Raw genomic sequence first — 12,620 nt, forward strand, 5'->3', positions numbered from 1 at the left:
ATTAACATAAGAATAAAAATAAATAAATAAATAAATAAATTAATTAATTAATTAATTAATTAAAAAAAAAAGGGAAAGATCTCTGGACTGGGAACCTAGAAAACCATTTTCTAACCCATCCTGACAATCCTTGTCTTTTTCATTTCTGCTCTGTCTCTGTCACTTCTTTATCCGTGTTCATTCCCAACATGACCCCTGCAAGTAGGTTCTTAATTATCTCTCCTTTGGATATTGGTCATGAGATCTTAACTCTGTCAGCAATGTAATCTAGCTGTGCGCTTCTGAAAACTTCACTTTGTTAAGACTCTGATTACTAAACAAAAAAAAGATAATTTTTGCCCATGCAGTTGTTACAGATCTTAAATGGCATGTGTAAGGTTCTTATCACAATGACTGGAACAGAGTTGGCATCTAAGAAATACTAAGCCGATATCATAGATTTCTTTGTCTCTTTCTGTCTCAGCCCCAAATCATGTAAAACAGCTCTGTCAAATTAATTTTTAAAAAAATACAGCTATGATCATGTAACTCCTCTATTCAAAAATCTTCACTGTTTCCTCATTAGCTATCATTTGACTCAACCCACTTCTGATTTCTTATCAGGCTTTCCCATCCCCTCACCCCAACACCCTGCCATTTTACTTATACTGTATCCTTGTGAGTCTCTAACACTCAATTTGTTGATGATTTTCCTTTATTTGCATTTTCTTTCCTGCATCATGCCTGTCCAAATCCTAGCAGCCAATAGAATATGGGGCAAAAGTGACATGTTATTTTTGGGCCAAGGAAATTAATAAATGTTCATACTTTTATTCCATCTTTCTCTTCAGTCTTTTTGAAATATTTCTTCAATCTAATATAAATTCTTTCCAAAAAAAAAGTAACAAAAACTGTAGCCAGTTTCATAATTACTGGTGAAATCACTTTGGGGAAACTATATGGCTAGTTCTACTAAAGGTGAACATATGTCATGCTCTTTTACTCATCAATTCTACTCCTAAGTATATATCCAACAGGATAGTGTTCTTATGTTTACTGCTATTAGTAATATTGAAGTGCAATAAATAATAGTAACTCTGGAAACAACTTAAATGCATATCAAAAGTAGAATGTGTAAATAATTGTGATGTATTCATGTATTGGAGCACTACACAGTCACAAAAATGAAACAAACAAACAAATGAATGGACAAACAAAAACTACAACTAAATATGATGACTTAGATGAATCTAACAGACTGGATATTGACCAAGATCAACCATTACAGTCCCTTTATATGAACTTTAAAAACAGTAGAAGGTCATCAGTGGATGCAGAAGTCAGGAGAATAGTTAATGTTGGGGTACTGAAAGAGAATATGAAAGGGGCTTCTCTGATGGTAGTAATAACTTTTGGATGGGCTGGATGGGTGATGGGTATTAAGGAGGGCACTTGTGATGAGCACTGGGTGTTGTATGTAAGTGAATAATCATTGAATTCTACTTCTGAAACCAATATTGCACCATATGTTAACTAACTAGAATTTAAATAAACATTTTTTAAAAACTTAAAAATTTAAAAAGCTAGCTATATGGTTATTTTTGCCTTGTGAAAAAATATTAATCTCCAAATTATTGAGTTATATGCTTTGTCAAATACATATTATAATTCAGTACTATATTAGTTGGCTTGGGTGCCATAACAAAATACCATAGACTGGGTGGTTTAAGAAGCAGAAATAAATTTCTAACAGCTCTGGAGACTGGAAAGTCCAATGTCAAGGTACCAGCATGGGAACATTTTTTTGGAGTGTTCTTTTTTTCCTGCAGGTGGCTGCCATCTTGCTTGTGTTTTTGTGGGGTGGAGTGTAGTAAAGAGAGAGAGAAAGCAAGCTCTTTGGTGTTTCTCTTACAAGGACACTAAACCCATCATGGCAGACCCCACTTCATAGAAGCCCCACCTTCATGGCTGTGTATAAACCTAATTATCTCCCAAAGGCCCATTATCCCCATATCATCACACTGGGGGTTAGGGCTTCTACATAGGAATTTTGGAGGAACATACTTCAGTCCGTAGTAAATACCATGTTATAAAAATAACTATAAACTTTAACCTCTTAAACTCTTTTACTCACACCACCCTAAAAGTATCCAGTGATTTAATTCTTAGAACACAACAAAACATGGAGGTTTTTTCAATACTCCAATACTGTTCCTTCTCATACACCTTTTGCAAGCCTTGATGTTGAGAGTTAATTTCCCTGTTTATTCCATATGGCACTGGAGGTTATATACATACTCAATTCTGTCCTCGCTTCTAAAATCCACCCATGCTCCTATATGACCTTGCTAACCCACTTTACCCACTTCCACTGACCGATTCCATCTCATATTTTTGTTAGCAAACAAGCTCCCTCTGGAATGAGAATTCCACCCTGAGTCTCTGACAACTTGAGGACATAACTTTCATGTGAGTCTTGCCAATCCTCCCATCCAAGACCACATCTGTGTATCCTGCAGTCACAGACTGGAGCTCCATTCCAAAGGAAAGCCTGGGAACTGCTGTACAATCAAATCAACATCAAGTCAAAGTAAACAAAAAGTTTGTGCTTCCACCTCCTAGACCCCACAATTTACCTTTTGGGTGATCTTCTTCAAAGTTCAGCCTCTCTTCAGGTCTGTTTTCCCAGGCCTGGTATTTATTTTTCCAGTTCCCTGTTGGCCAATGTTATTCAGGACCAAACATGCCAAGAATTCAAGATCATACAAATTATGACACATTTTTATATTTTCCACCATTTCTCCTTTTTTTTTTTGTCTCTTCTCAACTATCTTCTCATGCATTTCTCGTAACATTTCAAAGGATAGTTAGAACTTTCTGAGGATATTCACCATTTAAATTAAAGAGAAGAAAGAGTGAACTAGTAATATCAAAACAAAAGTAGGAAAATAACAATTCCTCAAAGTCGATAGAGTGAAAATCAAAGGAGTACAAGTGTGAGAGGCAAGAATTCCCAAATTTGGACAAGTTATTTTACTACCCAGGTCTATAAAATGGGAATGTGACAGGGTTGGGGCAGGCAATGCTGAAGGGCATAACCAGATCGTTTATTGGAGTTCCTCTGAGTCCTTCAGTCTCTGAATCTAGACGTAAAGTAGTACAGGGGTGAATCTCTTGTTTCCTCAGAAGAGAAGAGTTGTAGCAGCCAGACGTGGATGGGAATGGCATTAGATCCTGTAACATTAATGGCATGCATCTTCAGATTAATCAACCTGCTATTATCAAAATAATTGTTAGGTAATAGTTTAAATACTTGGAGAATGAAAGGTGTTATTTAACAATGAAATTGCTTTCTTAAGATCTATTTAGTGGCATTTCACAGACACAAGTTATCATTAAAGAATTCCTTGCCTTCTCGGGCGCCTGGGTGGCTCAGTCGGTAGGGCGACTGCCTTCGGCTCAGGTCATAATCCTGGAGTCCCGGGATCGAGTCCCGCATCGGGCTCCCTGCTCGGCGGGGAGTCTGCTTCTCCCTCTGACCCTCCTCCCTCTCATGCTCTCTGTCTCTCATTCTCTCTCTCTCAAATAAATAAATAAATCTTTAAAAAAAAAAAAAAAGAATTCCTTGCATTCTCTGGTGTGGTTAATGGATTATACTATATCAAGTTTCCAAATGTCATAGTCATAATAAAATACACTAAAGGGATTGTTTAATAAAAATTATTTCCCAATAAAAATAATAGATTAAAGGTAAACTTGTAACAACACTTAAGAATAATCAATATTCGGAAAGATGGAGAAATAACACAAGACACTCTCCTTATTTTTATTTACTCTTCTCTTTTTCTCCTATTTTTCTTTCCCTCCTTCTCTTCCTCCTACTCTGCCCCTCTCATAAATCAAACTCACTTTACTAGTGCTAAAATAAAACAAAAACTGATAAATAAAATAAATTTGTTGTGGTAATTGTCTTATATTTTGGTGCTAACAATCTTACATTTAGTAGTAAAATCAATGAACCATCAGTAAAATCAGTAAATAATTAGTAAAAAAAAAATTGGTAAATCATCATCATCATTATCATCAGCATTCTCATCATCCTCATCCTCATCATCATCCTCATCATCATCCCTGATCCTGGCAAGGGTGATGTAAAATAAAGTGTGGGTAGGAAAATTGGTACAACACTTTTGAAAAACCTTTTGGAGATATGTATTAATAAAGTAATAAAAGCTTATTAAATTTAGATGCAGCAATTACATTTTTGAAACGCTATCTGAAAGAAATAACCCTAAATATGGATATATCATTATGTTCAAAAACATGTAACATAGTTATTTATAATACTAACAAACTTGAAACAACTTAAATGACCAACAAAATTGGAATAATTAAACAAATTATAGTATATATACTCAATGAAGTATTACACAGGATTTAAACTGAATTCCTAAGAAAAAGATGTCATAAATTATATTATAATCATCTTCTTTATTAAGGGAAACTGCAGGATAACTACTGTATATAAAGTATGATTATAATCATGTTAAAATTGTTCAGAAAAAAATGAATCTAAATAAATATGTTACCATGGTAGAATTTGGACTATGGGAGAGTTCTCCCCGTCCACTCATATATTTCTGTTTTACAAATTTTATTTGATGACTCTGAATTGATTTTTATAGTAAAATAAAAATAAACATTTTTGGATGGAGTTATTTTGGAAATTTTGAAGGCCAATGCATTTAGTTAACCTAAATTTACATATCATGCTGTGAATAAATAACTTAGCAGAGTCCTAAGCCCATGGGGAAAGCAGAAATGTTGGAGACACCATCCCTCTTCTCAATGACTCAACACCAGGAGGGGGATTCAGATGTGAACCCAATTAAATATAAAGTGATGTCAATTCTGCAGGAATCCACAAGGCCAATGTAAACTAAGTTCTTTGAGGGTACAAAGAAGGAAAACATTAGTTTTAAGAAGCGGACTCGAGAACGGAGATCGTAGTGAAATCTGAGATAGCATTTTTATGAGGGGTACCATTTCCATCGAGGTGATTCTGGAAAGTTGGTTCTGGAGACAGTTGTTTCACAAAGCCCCAGGCAAAACTTAGGGGTTACATTCAGGGAAAACAGGATGGGTTGGTTTGATGGGATGCATTCTCAGGAAGTACTGGTCTCAATGACCGCTGGAGCTGTTGTGCAACGCGCGTGCACACACACACACACACACTGAGGTAGGAAAAGTGTATGTGAGTTAGGAACACAAAGAGGCTATTTTAAGAGGAAATAGAACATACAGCTGGTGAAAGGAAGGGGGTGAAAAATACATTCCTGTGTAATATACACTACATATGCTTTAAGGTATTTACCTGCATATTATCTACTTAGAAAGTCTTTTACCCCTGGGAAGGAGCCATGGAAGGGACTGAGTCCCAGCCAATCAGATATATGCAAATATATTGTGTGGAATTCGCATGAAAGGCCTATTTTAGGAAGTTGATTTGCCTGAGAAGAGGCCCCTTGTGTCTTTCCCCCTACCTACCTCTGTCTTGCTGCGTGGATGTGGACATGGTAGCAGAAGCCCTAATATGCATTTTAGACTGTGAAGTAATCTTGAGCATGGAAACCTGTGTGACGATAAATAAAGAAAAGGATCAAAGTCATCACACCAGCCTTAAACTGCCCATCCCTCAGACTCAGATTTCCTTCACAGAAAAGAAAAAAAAAAAAATGTCTTTCAGAAGCCCTGTTATTTCAATATTCCATTTTGTTATATATAGATAAAATTAATCCTAACTATTAAACCTTATATTTACTGAGCTATTTTTTTGGCACAGTGATATATATATATATGTAAATTCTGCCCTTTTATAGAGCAGTAAATAGAATATTAAAGAGGCTAAATAATGTGTTCAAGATCAAATAGTATAGGAGTAGTGTGAACACAAAGCAAACCCTCATCTTAGGGTTACCAAAGCTATGGTCTTTATACAACATATATGCTATTTTATTATTTTATTTTATTTTATTTTATTTATGTTATGTTAGTCACGATAGTATATCATTAGTCTTTGATGTAGTGACCCATGATTCATTGTTTGCGACTAAAACCCAGTGCTCCATGCAATACGTGCCCTCCTTAATACCCATCACCACACCCCCCTCCCGTCTAAAACCCTCAGTTTGTTTCTCAGAGTCCATAGTCTCTCATGGTACATCCTCGCTCCTATTTGCCCCCCTTTATTTTTCCCTTCCTACTATCTTCTTATTTTTTTAACATATAATGTAATAGCAAGTTAGTTTCATAAATGGTTGTATCCATTTATATCCCCAACGCTAATTGTACTGAGCATCTCTTCTTTACTCACCCCATCATGCTGATTTTCAACCCAATAGGCAAACCATGATATCTCAATGTCATTTTTATTACTTTTCATTTCTTTGATGATTATTAGGGCAGAATATTATATTATATCGGTGAAAGTCATTTGTGTTTTACTTTCAGGGCATAATCTTTTATGTTATTTAGCTATTTTTTTTACTCTTCTCTTTATAGCATGGTTGTTTTGAGTGCAGGGACCCTAAAGCCAAACTATCTAAGTTTGAATCCTAACTTGAACACTATCTGTGGAATATTTGTTAACTTTTTCAAATGTACTGTGCTTCATATATAAATATATAATATGGATGTATTATGTATAGTATATAATATAATATGAATTTTATGTATAATTATATATATAACATGTAATATACAGTATAGCATAACGTATATTATTAAATATATTTAATCTGCTTATAATTTTGTATATTTAAAATTTGTTTTTATGTGTTTTTTTTGCTTTTACTTTATATTTTATTTTATCTTATTATGTTATGTTAATTACCACACATTACATCATTAGTTTTTGATGTAGTGTTCCATGATTCATTGTTTGTGCATAACACCCAGTGCTCCATGCAGAATGTGCCCTCTTTAATACCCATCACCAGGCTAACCCATCCCCCCACCCCCCTCCCCTCTAGAACCCTCAGTTTGTTTTTATGTGTTTTTATATTTATAATTTTTTCTCCTCTTAATTATATGTGTATGTTTTTTCTCCTTTTAATTATATATACATTTAATTATACATCCAAGGATGTCTATTTATCCAACTAATCTCATATGACAGTAATTTCTTTTGCCATTTTATTCACAGATGTACTGAACAGCTTTTCTAAAGTTTGACTCTAAGTATATTAATATGTTTATGACATTTTGATGAAATTTTTTTCCTATTTTGCTTTTTATTTTTATTGTCAGCATGTAATAAAGCAAATCTTTATATATCATTATTTTTTCATGTGAATATCTTAATGAATACTTATTATTCTTAATTTTGTAAAGTTAATTATCTCTGCTTTCTTAGGCATCATAGCATCTATAAGATATTTAATTATAATTTGCCTCTTCATTGATACCACCTTACCCTACTTATCTTTTTTCTTATAGTATTCCCAGAATAATACGATTGTTTCCAATATCATTTTAAATCTTCCATAACCTGGCCTTTTGTCAGATCCTTATATTTCTCTTTATTTTCTCTGACTTCTACCCTTTATATCTATTTGTGTGCCTTTTAACTTACCACCATTTTAACTTATAAGTAAATGCACTCTTTGATTTCCTGAAGAACACAAAGTAGATTTTTTTCCAATGTTATATCTGTTTTCTAAACTAAAATTAAATAAATGTATTTGAATCTATTTGAGGATAGAAGCAGGAGGAAGAAGAATCTTTCCTCTCTGCTTCTCCCTCTGCTTCTAGCTGTTGCAGACAAGATGGAAACGGTGTCTAGCTCTCCAGTTAAAACTACCCCTCTCATACCATCCATGTTTCCATTAAGAAGAGTCAAGACTAGTACAAAGGTTTGTCTTGCCCTGGGGTCAAGAAGGTACCTCAGCCCCACTGTATTCTAGGGAAAAAACAAAACAAAACAAAGTATTCCTTTTTTTCAGTTCCATGTCATAACTGTGAGGAAATAAGTGGCCTCAGAAGCTTACATACTCCTGATAAGATCTATGGTCCCACTGAAACCACACTTCCACTTTCTACCTGTGGGTCCCCAAGGCTTATCTCCTGCAGTTTTCCCAGACCAAGTCAGTATTTACAAGAAGCCCAAGGTGCCCTGGCAACCTCTTGTACCTGGAATCTGGACACTAATGGTTCATTGGGGCATGCCACCTTGTCAACATTCACTTTCTTCTATTCCAATTTATATCCCCCATCCCTTATCACCCATTGGCAAGTCCTATATTTGACCTATTTGTTTATCTCTCTCCAGTAGACCGTGAGCCCCATTAAGAGAGAGATATTGGTCTATTTGGCTCATCTCTATATACCCATGGCTTGGAAAAGTACTAGGCTCATAGTAGATAGTCAATAAATATTTGCTGGTTGTTGAATAAATCAATTAATGAATTTATTTATAGTTTATCTCTTTTTACTTTTCATATTGTTATTAATATGGTCCATTTTGTATTTTGTTTTTCATTTACATTTTAACATCAGGTTTATTTTGAACTGTTATCAAAATATACTGAAAGCATTTTTCTTTGGGTTTGCTTATCTATCAGAATGGCCTATGAATATTGTTTTAGATCTTGGGGGATCTGTAGTGTGGATCTCTTATTGCTTGTACTTCTCATGGTCTGGCTGGACATGAGAGGAGATTGCACAATGGTCAGGTCCAGAAAACTATCTGATTTTACTAAGTAGAGTCTAGTAGATTAAGTTTTAATTTACCATTATTGTTGCTGAGAGTAAAATGGCAACACAAGAGGACTGGAGTCTAACTCCTGGATGTTTGTTCATCTTAGTCTTTTTATTGGAACATGCACTATGTGTTCTGCATTGTTCCTGGTGTACTGGAGCCCATGGAAATGTCTAACCCACTGGGAGTTTCTCATCCAATTCAGTGTCTTCTCTGTAAATGAACACCTTGTGAAAGAAGTTCTATTTCCTTTAGGCTTCCTGTTTTGGGTCTCCATGAATTAATTTCTAGACCAAAAAAAGAAGAATATGGGTTTCATAATTTTAGCAATGAAGGAGGGGTTTGTTTTACCGGTCAGTTTATTTTCTGGTTGGATTCAGTCAAGAGTTTTCAATTTATATACCCACTATCCCTTTTTATTTTGGGTTTTAACCTGAGTCTCTGGTCCCCACTGTCTCAGTTCTGAGTAGCACAGTGGAATGGGAGAGAACAAACCCCAGCAACTTCATAAGCGATGCAGAATGCCACTTAGTCTTTGAAGTGATGTTGTTTTGTGTGTTAGTTTTTTTTAGCTGATCAAAAAATAATAAATTAAAAGGCAAATCTTTTAAAATTCATTCCCTTTTGTTTAACTTTGTCTATAACCAGACACACATGTTGTAAATATGCAATGAATTAGCTTGTTATAGGAGGAATTCTTTATCCCAAAGGAGAATGCCAACTCTAAAAATACATTTTTACATTTTCTTTTCTTTTATGTTGCCTAAAAACATAAGAAGTACTAATTCTCCCTCCCTCCCTTCCTCTTTCCCTCCCTCCTCCCTCTCTCTTCTTCCCTCCCTCTCCCTTCCCCTGTCTGTCTCTCTCTCCCCTTTTCTGTGTTTATATGTATTATCTCCCCATTTGATATGACAGATTCTAGTCCCTGACTTTTTTGAAGGTGCTAAAAGGAATCATGTATCAGGTCTCTGCTGATAAATCATATTCCTTCAAGTTACCTTGGTGATTTGACTTTTTAAAGTGTATTGTTGAAACAATTTGCATGACAAATAAATTACCAGTTTGAAGTATTGAATGCCCAGTGAAATTTAATCACCATGTTTCAGATAAATTATGGTTACCATGTACTTTTTGTTTAAAAAGTAACTCATAATTTCTGTTCAGTACAACAAATTTGCTTAGTATTTACCTAGTTCCCAACATTTTGCTTTCTGTGGGACACAAAGAGGAAGGGGAGACAGTTCTTTGTCCTAAAAATCCCATAGTTTGATGTATTCAGATGAGTGAGTGACATTAATGGCATCTTCTTCACTAAAGTGTATGTCTCAAGTGTCAGAGGAAAAATTCTACAGCAAACACCTTCAGATTACGAGGTTTCTGCAGGCCTAGACTTCTCCTTTCTGATTTTAAGTTTCTTATTCTTACTGGATTTCCCAGGTTTTTGTCTGTCCACCCCATATGCCAGCTCTATTGTTTGTCCAACCAAGGCATGTGTATATATATTTCTGGGCACTGAACTTAGCACTGGAGGTAAATGGTGAACAAGAGAGACAAGTGTTCAGCCTTCCTGGAATTAGAGACTCATCATGGAACATTAAGGCTAGATTATATGATTTCTTGACCCAGAATGATGATGGTGGTGGCAGCTCATTTTTCTGGCACTTGTATGCTAAAGCTATATTTAGGAAAGAGATATTAAGCTTTTTAATCCATAAAGAGTTAAATTCCGGACTAAAGCCTTGGGCACTGATAGTGTAAATGTAGAAATTCCAAAAGTAATATAAGCATAATTTAATGACTGATAGGGTATGGGGCATGAGGGAGAGGGAGAAATAGATGCTATCCTGAGGGTTTTTGTCTTAATTTCCTTGGTAAATGGGGATTCTATTAACTAAAGTAGGGAATAAGGGGAAAAAAGTGTGGAAATGGGGTAGATTTAGGGAGAGTATATGCCATTTTAAGCATGTTAAATTTGAGTTTTTAGAGGGTTTTTTAAATGACTATATTAAAGAGAAAGTTACATTTAGGAAAGGCTAAATCGTCAAGAGGAAATCAGAGCTAGAGATGAATAAGTGGACCTCATCTGTATTCAGTTACCAGTTATGTCAAAGAGTGGTTTGAAAGAGTATGTGGAGTATGAACCATTTTTATCAGTCCTATTTTTTGTCAAATGGGGACTGCAATGGGCTGAATGTTTGTGTCTCTCTAAAATTCAAGTTGAAGCTTAATCCCCAATGTGATGGCATTTGGGAGCTGATTAAGTCATAAGGGTGGAGCACCCATGATGGAATTAATGTCCTTATAAAAGAGACCCCAGAGAGCGCCCTCATCCCTTTTGCCATGTGAAGACCAACAAGAAGATGGCTTTCTCTGAACCATGAATTTTGTCCTCACCAGACACTGAATATGCTGGCAACTTGATCATGGGCTTTCCAGCCTCCAGAACTGTGAAAACTAAATGTTTATATTTAAGCCACTCAGTCGATGGTATATCAGTCCAAACAGATTAAGGCAAGAACTCTTATGTCCCCAAATAATAAGTTACTTGACCGTAGTTATGTAGCAAACGAATACTGAAGTGTAGAGCCAGTATTATTATTTTTACTATATTACTGTTAATTCTTAAAGAGGACCTGAAAGAGGATGATAAGGCTGCTGCTGGGGCTGAAGATGATGGTAATGATGATGATGGTGATGAAGATGATGGTGATGATTATGAGAATGACAGTCATAGATTGACCACATTCATTGAACAACTGCCATGTGATAGTACTATAATAAATATTTCACATGCATTATCTTATTTTATATTCACAACAATTCTAAGTGGAAGTGCATTTATTACCTACATTTTGCAGAAGAGAACACTGATATCCAGAGCAACTAAGAAATGGATCAGCCAAGATGCTAACTTCAATTTCTCTAACAGTAAAGTTATTTCTCCAGCCCCCACACCATACTCTTTTACTTTCATCTGTCCATCCATTCACCCATCCAACCTATCAATTAACCAACCAACCAATATTTTCAAGTTCATTCTGTCTGCTGGTTGTTACCCCCAAAGAACTCACAAGTCCAGTGTAGAAAACTGAAAAATGAGAAATTCTTTTATAGTTGGCTAATAAGCTATTGCCAAAAATTGACTTGAATGCCCAAGATGGAATGCTTTGCCTGGGGAAACATTATTACTATTATTGTTATCAACAGTGAAATGTTCCTTTTGTAATGAATAATCATATAAATATTTTAGTTAAACAAAAAGTTCAATAGAAACTTATTCTCAGGGCGCCTGGGTGGCACAATAGGTTAAACAACCAATTCTGGGTTTCAGCTCAGGTCGTGATCTCAGGGTCATGAGATTGAGCCCCACATAGGGCTCTGTGCTCAGCATGGAGCGGGCTTCAGACTCTTTCTCCCTCTCCCTCTGCCCCCACCAAAATAAATAAATAAATCTTTTTTCTTAAAGAAGTTTATTCTTTACATCATCAATGGATTTTCCTTCATTAAGTTTGTTTAATACGACTTGTACAATGGGCAGATCTTCATGGAAAGGTTTTAAAGAAGGATTTAATGGTTAAGTAGTTGTTTTATTTTGATTTATTTTTGTGTAAAATGAAATAAATTTGCATTCTCCTGCTATAGATACTGTGATTTTCCTACTCAGCAAGATGGCCCACCATTAGCCATGGGTTCTCTGATGCCAATGTCTCCATCTTTCATAGGGAACTTTCTACTACCAGGTTATGATAATAAATATTTCTCTAACCATTCTAGTGCTCCATCCCTTTCTAGATACTTTCTTCTTAGAAATGTTTCCCGTCCCCAAAGCAACGGAATACACATTCTTCTCTAGTGCCCATGGAACATTCTCCAGAATAGATCA

Source organism: Leptonychotes weddellii, chromosome 2, assembly GCF_054177405.1.
Source record: "Leptonychotes weddellii isolate Sample4059 chromosome 2, ASM5417740v2, whole genome shotgun sequence".
Lineage (NCBI taxonomy): Eukaryota > Metazoa > Chordata > Mammalia > Carnivora > Phocidae > Leptonychotes > Leptonychotes weddellii.